The sequence below is a fragment of the Abramis brama genome (genome assembly GCF_963993115.1).
Source record: "Abramis brama genome assembly, chromosome: 7".
In the NCBI taxonomy this organism is placed as follows: domain Eukaryota; kingdom Metazoa; phylum Chordata; class Actinopteri; order Cypriniformes; family Leuciscidae; genus Abramis; species Abramis brama.
Genome location: NC_139969.1, coordinates 15,852,579 through 15,864,917, shown reverse-complemented (window position 1 = coordinate 15,864,917; position 12,339 = coordinate 15,852,579). Strand labels below are relative to the sequence as shown.

At 32.8% G+C, this 12,339-nt stretch overlaps 1 long non-coding RNA gene across 2 annotated transcripts; it reads left to right on the top strand.

Annotated features, from left to right (window-relative positions):
• The first annotated feature begins 7,518 nt into the window (after positions 1-7,518).
• Positions 7,519-9,935, top strand: LOC311087261. 2 transcript variants are annotated; one of them, XR_014607196.1, is made up of 4 exons: positions 7,519-7,950; positions 8,641-8,940; positions 9,138-9,212; positions 9,347-9,935. It is a non-coding gene; the product is annotated as an uncharacterized lncRNA (long non-coding RNA). The 2 variants fall into 2 exon arrangements; XR_014607197.1 differs by lacking the exon at positions 7,519-7,950 and adding an exon at positions 8,083-8,193.
• The last annotated feature ends 2,404 nt before the right edge of the window (positions 9,936-12,339 follow it).

Below are 12,339 nucleotides of genomic sequence, written 5' to 3'. Positions count from 1 at the left end.
TTCACTACCCCCCCGATGAATGATAAAAACATTGACAGCCAATCAGAATCCATCCTGCTGTAACGAGCTGGAGCATTTAAAGTGACAGACAAGCATTCGCTTAGAATAAACGGAACAATATTGTCCCCTGGTGTGGATGTTAATATAGTTATCTTTATAGTTCTCGTTGTGTGAAAGGGCTTACAATAACTGTTCTGGTAACAACCCTCTGTCGATCCGACTGTCCGTAGGTCAGGATACAAAAATGTGAAAGTAGAATCGGCAGTTTTTACGAGTTGTCAAAAGACTTTTGCTGACAAATAAATGTGAATTTCTTGGTCCAGGTAACACATAGAACAAGAAAACATTTAAAATGTACATGTACTACAGACATTGTAACAATACAAAGCTGGTTGAAAATTGGCGAAGTTACACTTAAAGATAAAAGATTGTGATCTCATTCCTAAATGACAATGATTTGGCTATGTCTAGTCTATGTCTGGTTAACCTTTGACAAGCATGACCACAGCGAACATTCAAATTCGATTCTCAATTTATCTTGTGCAGATCTATAGTGTTCATATATGGGTCAATGACGTGACGCCTAAATTTTCTGTCCGATTGCATTTTTTCAGGCAAAAACGGGTTTAAATGCATAAAAAGATACTACATATTTGAAGTACCTCTCCCATGTATGTACTCACTTTAACTCATCAAAAACCTTTACTTATTTGTTATTTTTTTTGTTATTTAAAGTGTCAAAACATCATGTGGTGCGACCGTCCGGCCATAACTTCTGTTTGGAAAACGTCTTTGAAATTACTCTGAATTTATTCAAATTTATTTTCTGCACTATTTGGCATGATTTCCAAAATGTTTTGTAATCCTTTAAAAAAATTCAAAGCATTTGTATTTATATTTCCATCATAATATACAAACAAACTTTGTCCGATGATGTCCATTTTATGAAATATCATGTGGTGTGACCATCAAGGAACTACCATTTTGGGACTTATATGTTGAAAACTATTCAAACACAGGACGTTACATCATATACCAATTTACCAAGGACCCATGGAAGCAGCAAGCAGGTTTGTAATTCTCTCAAATTGGAAAAAAAATAAACCTCTGTAATGGTTGGTATGTAGTTGCCACATTTGGATGTCATGTGGTATGACCTCAAAAAAAATAATAATATTAAAGTTATTTCTACAAATATATATTTGTATTATAAATTTCATAGTGACCTTTTTTTGGGAAGCTAGCTTGTTTTGTTTAGGTGGCCAAATCTGTGCCTGTAAATTTTGAATGAATTTGAAAATATCATGTGGTGCGACCAAATATCATGTGGTGCGACCACTGCAGACTGTTTTCCATGATAGATATATGTCCGAGATTGGCAGTTTTATGCTTTTATATTCAATTGACAGTTTATATACAAAAAATACTTTAATTTAGTATCATTTGGAATAGATTTTTATGCAATTTGGGATTTTCTTCATATATTTCAAGAAAAATGCAACAACAAAAAATTAGAGCATGTAATTTCAATTTAGTAATTATGCATTTATTAGTAGTGTATTTATTATTGCCTATTTATTTATTTAAAACTATTTGAATCTATTTTACCAGATGCCACTGCCAAGCGAAAAAATTCTGACCCTGCAGCAAGAGCGGAGTACCTTGATAGTACCTTGAGAATAGTGAAATATTATTACAGTATAAAATATCTGTTTTCTATGTGAACATATAGTAAACTGTAATTTATTCCTGTGATCAAAGCTAAATTTAATCTTCAGCATCTTTAATCCAGTCTTCAGTGTCACATGATCCTTCAGAAATCATTCTAATATGTAACCCTGGACCACAAAACCAGTCACATGGGTCAATTTTTTTAAATTGAGATTTATACATCATATGAAAGCTGAAAAAAATAAGCTTTCCATTGATGTATGGTTTGTTAAGATAGAACAATATTTGGCCGATACAACTGAAAATCTGGAATCTGAGGGTGCAAAAAAATCGAAACATTGAGAAAATCACCTTTAAAGTTGTCCATTTATGTTTGCGATATTGCTATATTGACACACTGTCAAAAATAAATATTTTATATATTTATGGTAGGACATTTACAAAATATGAAACATGATCTTTATTTAATATCCTAATGATTTTTGGAATAAAATAAAAATTTTGACCCATACAATGTATTGTTGGCTATTGCCACAAATATATCCTGTGCGACTTGTGACTGTTTTTGTGATCCAGGGTCACTAATGATTTGCTGCTCAAGAAACACTTCTGATTATTATCAATGTTCATATTTTTGTGGAAACTGTGATACATTTTATATGTCAGGATTATTTGATGAATAGAAAGTTCAAAAGAACAGCATTTATTTGAAATAGAATCTTTCGTAACATTATAGCCTAAATATCTTTACTGTCACTTTTTATCAACTGAATGTGTCCTTGATTAATAAAAGTATTAATTACTTAAAAAACTATTGACCCCAAATGTTACCTGTATACAATAATTTTATGAAATAATTTATATCTATAACATTATTATTTGTTAAAAAGAAATTCTAAGTCAAGTTAAAAGAAATGGTGCACTTGTGTTTGTGATGTGATTTTTATAAAAAAAAAAAGTTTATGTTCAGGAAAATTCTGTGAAATTTGTATGAAATTTGGTTTAAATAAAAAAAAATTGTATAAAATGTATTGTTCATTGATCTCTTTAAATAGATTTTTAACTACATATGGGTCAATGACGTATAAGGATTTTCGACAGGTCAATTTTAAAATACAAAAAAAAATAATACCTGTTGCAATTGTTCAAACATTAAGGATGTTGTGTAGCCTACACCTAAATTCATTTTAAAAATTTAATTTAAGTGATTTTAGTGTTTTTTCATCTAGATGAATTGTCCGTAGCCTTAAAAAATGTCATGTGGTGCGACCGTGATTTATCTTAAAATTAATTAATTTCCTTAACATGCTTAAACATTTTTTTTACAAGTTCTTAGTAATTAAAGTGTTTAGAAACCAAGTTTTGCATTTCTTTTGAGTTTTTGTAAATAATGATCTTGTTTTTTGTTCTATAATTTCTGAGTTGCCTTCTTAAATCTAGTTAACAGACTTACTTTTCCTGTAAATCACATAAAACTGATATAAATGTTTTAAAAATATCATTTACTAAAGCATACTGTATCAGTGATTCATATTTCAGCCACAGAAATAAGATATTTTATTTTACATTTAATACAGTGATTGCTTTTATTGGTCGCACCACATGATAAGTGGTCGCTCCAAATGACACGAAGACCTTGTACTAGGCCTAGATGGTGTATTGGGACTTAACCATATGTATTCAGAATATTATTTTTCTATTTTTTATAGTATATATTACTATAATCTTAAATAGTATTTAATGCATTAGATTTCATGAATTAACAATATTCATCTATTTTTTCAGCATTATTTTGGTTAAAGTTAATTTATAAATAAATTCTTTAATTTGTTTGTTAATACATTAATGTTAATTTACAACAATTTCAAATGCAGAAATTAATATGAAACTATTACTAAATGCTGTAAAAATATTTGACATTCTTTGATAGCTAATGCTTTAGTTAATGTAGAAAAATAGAACCTCTCTTCATTGCGTTACCATTTATTTTTGTCATTGTCTAATTTATCATAAATCTGAGTTGGTGGAAATTGACTTTAGTGTAATAGTGTAAATCACAGAGGAAAGAGCTGTGAAGTAGATGCTGTCTAGAAATGGAAGGGGACAGGTTGTTCTTAGAACACCTCTCAGCTCCTCACCACTTCCTGACAGGAAACCACAGTGGTTGAAGATCAGCTTACCACATATACGCCAGCTGCCTTATCATCTCTCCTTAATGCAAACTCCATTGAACCGTTTTTGCCACAGAATATTTCAGTGTGTACTCGGGGCCACGTTGATTCAATATTTGAGGAGCCCCTACAAAAACTCTTGGCATTTGATTTCAACATGCATGTGTTTCCTACCCTGTTATATGATGTTAGTTTCAGTTTGACCAGACCCTCAGTCATGGCCTGACAGCTCTTAACACTAGACATAAATCACTTAGGCCAACACACTGTCAAATTGCACAATTCGTAATATTATTTACTTCTAAAGATGAAGTCAAGAGTCAGAATCAATGTCTTTGAATTTAAACTAAAAGTTAACATAAATTACAGATTCTTACAATGGTACTGTAGTTATTACACAAAATTGGTACATTAAGGCTCGTACACCAAGAACGATTACTATAACGAGCGTGCACACGCACACCAACGCACTATATCGTTCTGTTTATTATAAACCCACACTGCAGTTTTGTTCTCTGCTGCTTTAAAGCAGGAAGGATTATGATTGGCTGTCAATGTTTTTATTGTTCATCACCTGAAAAAAAGGTGATTCCAAAGATATCGTTCCTCTTCGCCTTTCTTGTTTGTGTTGTGGAGAGTGCATTCTTTTACATTTAAGAACGATTTTTAAAACCGTAGGCTATTCATTGTTGGTCCTTGGTGTGAATCAGCATTTACTGTAGGCTAAGTTATGCCATTCTGATATTACATATGCATGTCTTATACTAGCTATTGAGGTAAATAAACATTTACTAGGCCTACATCATGTAGCTACAGTATTCGTAATTGACCGTTCGCAAAGACCCGCCCTCTTTAGTTTCTGTTGCTGTGTCTGACAAGCCACGCCGCTCTCACGCCACACCATGTTCTCATCAGGGGGGCAATGTTTCAGAAAACACTGAAGCTTCCCTGGGCGCCGCCATTGATTAGCAGACCATCACCTGCTGTTAGCATTCCATTGATTGCGTCATAACCACGCGACTCTCTGTCGCACAGTAGAGAGATTACCGTATGCACAGGAGGAGAAGCTCGCAGGCAATCGGGGGGACGTGGAGGCAAAATGACAAAATTATTAATCAGAATACTTAGCAAAAGTTGCTCCTGCTCCTAGCTCATGGACACATCCTACTCACACTCTCCGTCTCTGCAAGTTTCGGAAGGGAATGATTCAGATTTCTCTTGGCACAGCTACTAGATGACAGACAGGTTGCTCACGTCACATCTACGTCGTCAAGCTCAGTTTGAGTCTGCGCAGTACGCTCAGCCATCAGGAAGTGAGTGCTTCTAATTGACTTCACTTTTCTCCGTTGAATCCAATGGGGTCGCTGTGTCCATTTCTTTTACTGTCTATGATTCTCATGCAGTGAAAAATACATCGGAGAGCAGAGAGGATACTGACAACGTAAAAGAGGAGTAAAAGAAATGTAAGACAGTAAAAGAAATGGACACAGCGACCCCATTGGATTCAACGGAGAAAAGTGAAGTCAATTAGAAGCACTAATCCCCCCAATTGCCCGCGAGCTTCTCCTCCTGTCTCTATGGTAATTTCTCTACTGTTCGACAGAGAGTCGCGTGGTTATGATGCAATCGTTAGCCTATTTTTACAAAAACTGCTTCTACGGGGCCATAACGTAAGATACAAGGTAATGGAGCCTTTTATACATTTTCGTGTGTCTTTAGAAATAAATAATACAATGGAGTCTTTAAACGCCTCAGATGTAGTTATTTGCTGTCAAAGTGACGCCAAAATGAATGGGAGTCAATGGAATGCTAACAGCAGGTGAGGGTCTGCTAATTAATGGCGGCGACCTGGGAAGCTTCAGTGTTTTCTGAAACATTGCCCCCCTGCTCCTGACTGCTTTGTCGGATAAAAATGGCGGATTCGGCGGATGGCGGAGTATGATTGGTCAGATCTTACAAACTCATTTAGCACAAGAATGTACTCTTCCAAAAAAAATAAAAATAAAAAATAAATTGTTGGGAAACAATTATTAGTCTACATTTTCTTTCCTCACATTTATTTATAAAATAATTTGCTAAATTGCATAGTTTTGTACAGTTATTTGGATGTCATTTCACATTGCAACACAGTGCTATGTTTTGGAGGTGATACAGCAATAGAAGAACATTAACTGCATATTGGGAACTAACCTTCAAATAGATTTCATAATGTGCACAGGAGGAGATAATTGACCTATTTTAGAAACAAGGAGCCAACAATCAAAGTAAGCATCTGCTCTGGTTCTTATTGCTATTTCTTTGAATATCATTGTAATGTTTGTATCATTTGGAATGCCGTGGGGAAATGATGTTATACAAATAAAAGATTTTCAAAATATCAATTCAGTGCACTAAGAATCAGCGCTATGTTCCATTGCCATTAAACTGATTTATTCACAATGAGTTATAAACATTATATTATTTTGTATTTTATTATATTATATTGTTCTCCTAGATTTTGGGGCACCAACTTTATTTTAATCTAAGGTAAATAAATCCATCTGGTTTTTTTTATTGTTTTTTTTTTATCTATATATAATGATGAAAGGATTGAATTGAATTGTATCTTGTGTATTTATTACACCAGGCCACTGTCTGCATGAATGATTATTATTTAAGTTTTTTTGGAAACCATTTACTTATAACCATTTCTTAATTATTCTTGAATAATGTTTTTTATATAAATCAGTAAACTCAAAACATTTATAGTTAAAATTAATCTAATAACACATTATAAATGTGTTTTCTAAATGTCATAATCATTTGTTAACAAACACATATTCATTACTTCAATGAGCTCATTGTTTCTGCATTAAATCATTACATTTTTAGCTAACTGTGATTTTTGTATAGGCTATGTACATTTCTGAAATGCATAACTTAGTTACCTCTGATAACAGAACACTCTATAATTGTAATATGGACTCATGCACTTTCTGTAAAGCTGCTTTGAAATGATGTGTATCGTGAAAATCACAATACACAATACAATGATGTGTATTGTGTATCGCTATACAAATAAACGTGAATTGATTTGAACTATAGTGCCTGTGTTACAAATAATTTAGGCCTATTGTTAAGTATTATGTAATTACAGACAGCTCCACAAGTATAGGATCTGTAGTATTTCTCACTTACTGTTCTTACATTGTCACAAGATCCCAAATGTATGGTAAGACCAATTATTTACTAAACGTTTCTGAAGAATTTTCATCGAGTGTTTTAGGCAACAATTTCTCCATATTTTGTGAAAAGATATTCTGTTTGATGTGTCATTGTTTGCTCTTTCACACAGAGGCTGGCTGTTGGTTTTTGTTTCGAGTTGTGTCATTGTGGACTGGGGTACCACAGTGATTCACCTCTCGCTTTGCCTCATACAAAAACCTCACAGAGTTTAAATGGCTGCCACTGCGCTGAATGATTCCTCTGAGGTTGTTCTGTCATCTTGAAGATTTCCACTGCAGCTTGGTGTTTCATCTCATGGCAATGGATTTTTAACATAGTTTTAGTCAAATATGTCTATTGAGAAGCTTTTTCAGAAGACAGCATTTCAATCTCTCTTCCGTATAAGACAACCCCCAACATAGGGCACAATTGCGTCAGGTTTTTGTACTGACGTTTTTCATTGTGTTGGGAGTACCACAGTGATACATTCTTTATTAGGGACTGTACAAAAATCTCATAGCACTGTTAGGAAAGAACATCTGTTTATAAATTGTATTAATAGCTTTAAACCAATATCTGACTGAAAAACTGAACGATCACAGTTGTGATTCTCACAGTCTTGTTGTTTCTTTTTTGAAGGCTTTTGTTCCAGTCACCTGTTTGTATCTGAATGGAGCAGACATGGGTTTATCATGAGGACGGACCGGCAGATGGAATTGTCTTTGAAAGAAAATCAAACTGGATCTTTTCAACTGGCTATTTCACATCCAATTTCAGTTGAGTCTGTATTATATTTCTTAAGATATGAAAATACTTTCCATTACCAAAGGATATTGTCAGAGGGCTGAATGAAGTGCAGATCCTCTAACTTTCGGAGCTCCCATCCGTCTCACGGTCAATCCAAGTAAGTAAATTCACTTCAATGTTATTATTATTATAAAGCATTTTTCCAACCCATGCAGCTGTTTTGTGAATACATGTACTTTGCTTAGTTAGTTGTTGTAAATAGGGCTTATTTAGGTCAGATTGTCCGTCCTAATGCAGATGTAGGGTCAGGGGTGTTTTTGTAAGGGTTACGGTAGCAGTGCATTTTCAGCTACTGACACTTTAACATTCGGAAAGCCGATAACCCTCACTGTCTTACCAAGTAAGTACTTCTTTTTTAACTATTGCATGCTTTTAGACCAACCATTTTGCTGTAGAAAATAGTGGAAAAGCAATTAGGTTCAAACGATGTCTGTAAGTTGCTCTTAGTTGGTTGTGCTGCTGTGTTGCGTTCAGCTTGTGATCGCAGTATGTTCACTGTTAACCCGTTGCTCTGAAGAAAACATTTGTAGTAGAGTCATTATTTGTTCATAAAACTAAAAGAATAGATGACTGCAAGGGTTTTTTCACTAAATTATGGGCATAGTTTTGCAAATACCATATGTAAAGAACTGTTAAGAATGTAAATGTGTATCTTGAAATGCAATGTAAGTCGCTTTGGATAAAAGCGTCTGCCAAATGCATAAATGTAAATGTAAAATGTAAAGAAAGTACGGTCTTGCCAAAGAATTGAAAAACTGATGAAAACTGCTTATTTTTCTTTGCTTAGAAGATGCATCGCCTACTCCTCCGGTTTTGTCCATCCTGTCCCCTTTGGAAGAACAGAATAAGAAGGGCAAAGAACAGGATATTTGTTTGGCCGCCGGGTTCTATCCTCAACAAAAGACTATGACTTTGACTTCGGATGTTAAAAGTCCTTTGAGTCTAAATACCAACAACGCAGAGCTGTTCAAATCCACCAAAACCTATTATTATGCTGGATTCAATGGTGGCACAATCCAAACATGCAAAGTGGATGATATAGAAGCAGACAAAACTGCTACTGAAGATGCTCCTGCTCCTGTGACAGGTTTGTACTTAAATTGATAATTATAGTTTCATTTTTGTTTTATGAGATTTCATATTTTAAGTATTGTACGTTATTATATATATATAAATATATATATATATATATATATATATATATATATATATATATATATATATATATATATATATATATATATATAAGAATTCTTTGTTTTCTACTTAATTCTTATTCTGCAGAAAGTCCTATTAAACCGACTTCAAAGTCTTGTGAAACAAATGCTTCTAGTACTCCAGCCTCAGAGTTCAACAGGGGTTAGTAATAAAATACAGTATATTATATGCTACACATATATCTTACATTAGTTATCTAGATTATGCTATATAAGTCAATTAAACATCAAGGGATGATTCATTTTGTGTGTTTTTTTTCTTTCTTTTTTCCTCAGATGATCCAAAAATGAAGTCCATGACCCTTCTTGTGACAGGTCTGAGAATTCTGCTGGCTAAATGTGTTGGAGTCAATGTATTGATGACTGTAAAGGCATTTCTATTTTAAAGTTCAATTCAGCAAATCAAATTTCTTAACTGACGCTTGATCAGACCCTGGCAAACAAACAAATGCGATTATAGTGAGCCACAGTGACAGTGTTTATCTATATCTCTGTCTGTTAATGTTAAATGGAATGAAAAATACAATTAATAGTTCAAATATACAAAACATAGATACAACCTATTGTACTTTTTTTTTTTACATTATAAACATTTCTGAATTAGTGCTGTAATGTGCATATTGCTTTGTTGTTGTGTGTTTTTAGATTTTGTTGCAGACAAGTGCAAGTTAGAATTTTTATGCTTTTTAAATCAACAAGATAATTTTTTTTTTTTTTTTACATAGCGCTATCACAGAGTTCAAGACTCTTACATTATCTAATTGTGTTATTGATTATTATATGACTTAAATACTGAGGCTTTGCATGTAATATGATTTTTATTTTTTATTTTTTATTATAAAATAAAATGCTTTCATGAAAAAAATGTCATGCGAGTATGTCTAAACCACAGTTTCAACAGCACATTGGTGCTCTCGGCAGACGCTAACCACACTTTCGGATAAAGATCTACTGCTCGCTTCGGGTTCCAAGAATTACTGTTTTGTTGCTAAGTTTTTTCCCCCGGTGCCTCTGTGATATAAAACGAAAAACAACTGTAAAAAAAAGTCTTGCATCTACAGCTTCTGGGGGCATTTTTTAATTAATTATTTAACCCACTGTTTTAATGATGAAATTTGTGAGACATACACTATACTGTTTTAAGATTTAAGATTTTATAAGATAAGATATGATTTTTGAAATGTTTTTAAAAGAAGCTGCTCACCAAGGCTGCATCTATTTGATCAAAAATACTGCACAAACAGTAATATTGTGAAATATTTTTTACAAATTAAAATAACTGTTTTCTGTTTTAATATATTTTAAAATGTAATTTATTCTTGTAATGGCAAAGCAGAATTTTCAGCATCATTACTCCAGTCTTCAGTGTCGTGATACTTCTGAAATAATTCTAATATGTTGAGTTATTATTATTTATTATTATTATCAATGTTAAAAACAGTTGTGTACAATTTGTTTTCAAGATTCTTTGAATAGAAAGTTCAAAATAACAGCATGTATCTGATAGAAAGCTTTTTAACATTATAAATGTCTTTACTGTCACTTTAGATCATTTTAATACATTCTTGCTAATTAAAAGTATTAATTTCTTAATTTTTTTAAAAAATCTTACTGACCCCAAACTTTTAAACGGTAGAGTGTATAATTGTTACAAAAACTTTATATTTCAGATAAATGCTGTCCTTTTGAACTTTCCATTCATCAAAAAAGTACAAAAAGTACTAAGTGTAAATAATAATAGATGTTTCTTGTGCACCAAATCAGCATACTGGAAATGATGCTAAAAATTCAGCTTTGCATCACATGAATACATTGCATTGTAAAAATATTCAAATAGAAAACAGTAGGCCTAATTTTTTATTTGTAAAAATATTTCACCATATTTCTGTTTTTGCTGTATCACTACTATACTGTTTTTGGAAAAAATAAATGTAGAACAGAAGAGATTTCTTTAAAAAAAACATTAGAACAATCATACCAATCTTAAACTTTTGAACCTTAGTGTAAGTTACTAGTCACTTCAAAGCAAATATTTGTTCTGTTGTATTTACAAATCACTTAATTTTATTTATTAAATATAATTAATAAGTAAGATGTTTTCACTCACACATTTTATTGAAATAGTGAGCTTGCTGCTAACCGAGACCATGAAATAAAAGCTGTACTGCCCTCTTGTGGCCTATAGTGGGATTTTGCATGCCGTTAGGCCGGTTGTCTAAACAGCAGACTTGAGTGACCCCTAGTGGCCGCCTGAGCTTAATTGGTACCATAAATGATTTAGCATATTCAACTTTTTTTTTTTTTTTTTTGGTTGTATGTGAACACTCAAGAGCTGTTTGCTTAAGGGGATAATGGTTCATGTCCGGCCTGGCTCATGTCCGGATTTCAATCCGGCTTTACCCCGCTATAAGAGGACTCGCAAAATAAAATGAATATCGGCTGTCTGCAAATAACACATTTCTAAAATTATATCAGTAGCATCGTGCTTTTACTTGATACTCCATCTACTGCAAGGAGGCATTCAAAAGTGTTTTGTTTACAGCAGATTCGTTAAATTAGAGCTCGTAAACATTCAGTTTTAATATGCGTTGACAAAACAAAACCGAGTAATATAAAGAAAAGCCTAATGTTATTAGCGTATTTTATACACTGCTTCATAGGTTGACAGGAATGAGCAACAATAAGGCCATGTGTCAAGGTAAAACTAGGCCAGTAGAACACTGATGTCTATATGAAGAGGTGAGTTACTATGTATTCCTCATTTGAATGGTTTCTTCACCTAGTCTAAAATGTTCTGTTTTGTAGGTGTTATTTTAATTCTGCAGCTAAACTCATGTACACATTCAAAACAGAAAATATCCCAGGATCTGATGTAAATTGGGAGTAGTGACACTAAGGTAAGGATTTAAACTGCTACAAAATTGAATGTATTTATTAAATTTGTTTCACCGCACCACAGTAAAATATTCTTTGTAAATGAATTGAAAATCACAATATATCACACTGATATATTCTCATGGATGTCAGTGATTGTCTATAGCTACTAAAGACTCTTGGCTTCATTATAATGTATCTCAGGCCAAATTGGAGACAAATAGTAAAAAATCATTCTATTCTCTAATGCAAAAACAATAATTCAATTTTTAAAATTTCAAAATAATTGAAAATATTTTTGATAATGCTAAAATTTATGGGGAAAGAATGTAAAAATGAAGTATATGGAGTATTTTAAGATAGTGTCATTGAGAGTTTGAAGATTTCCTGTTTAA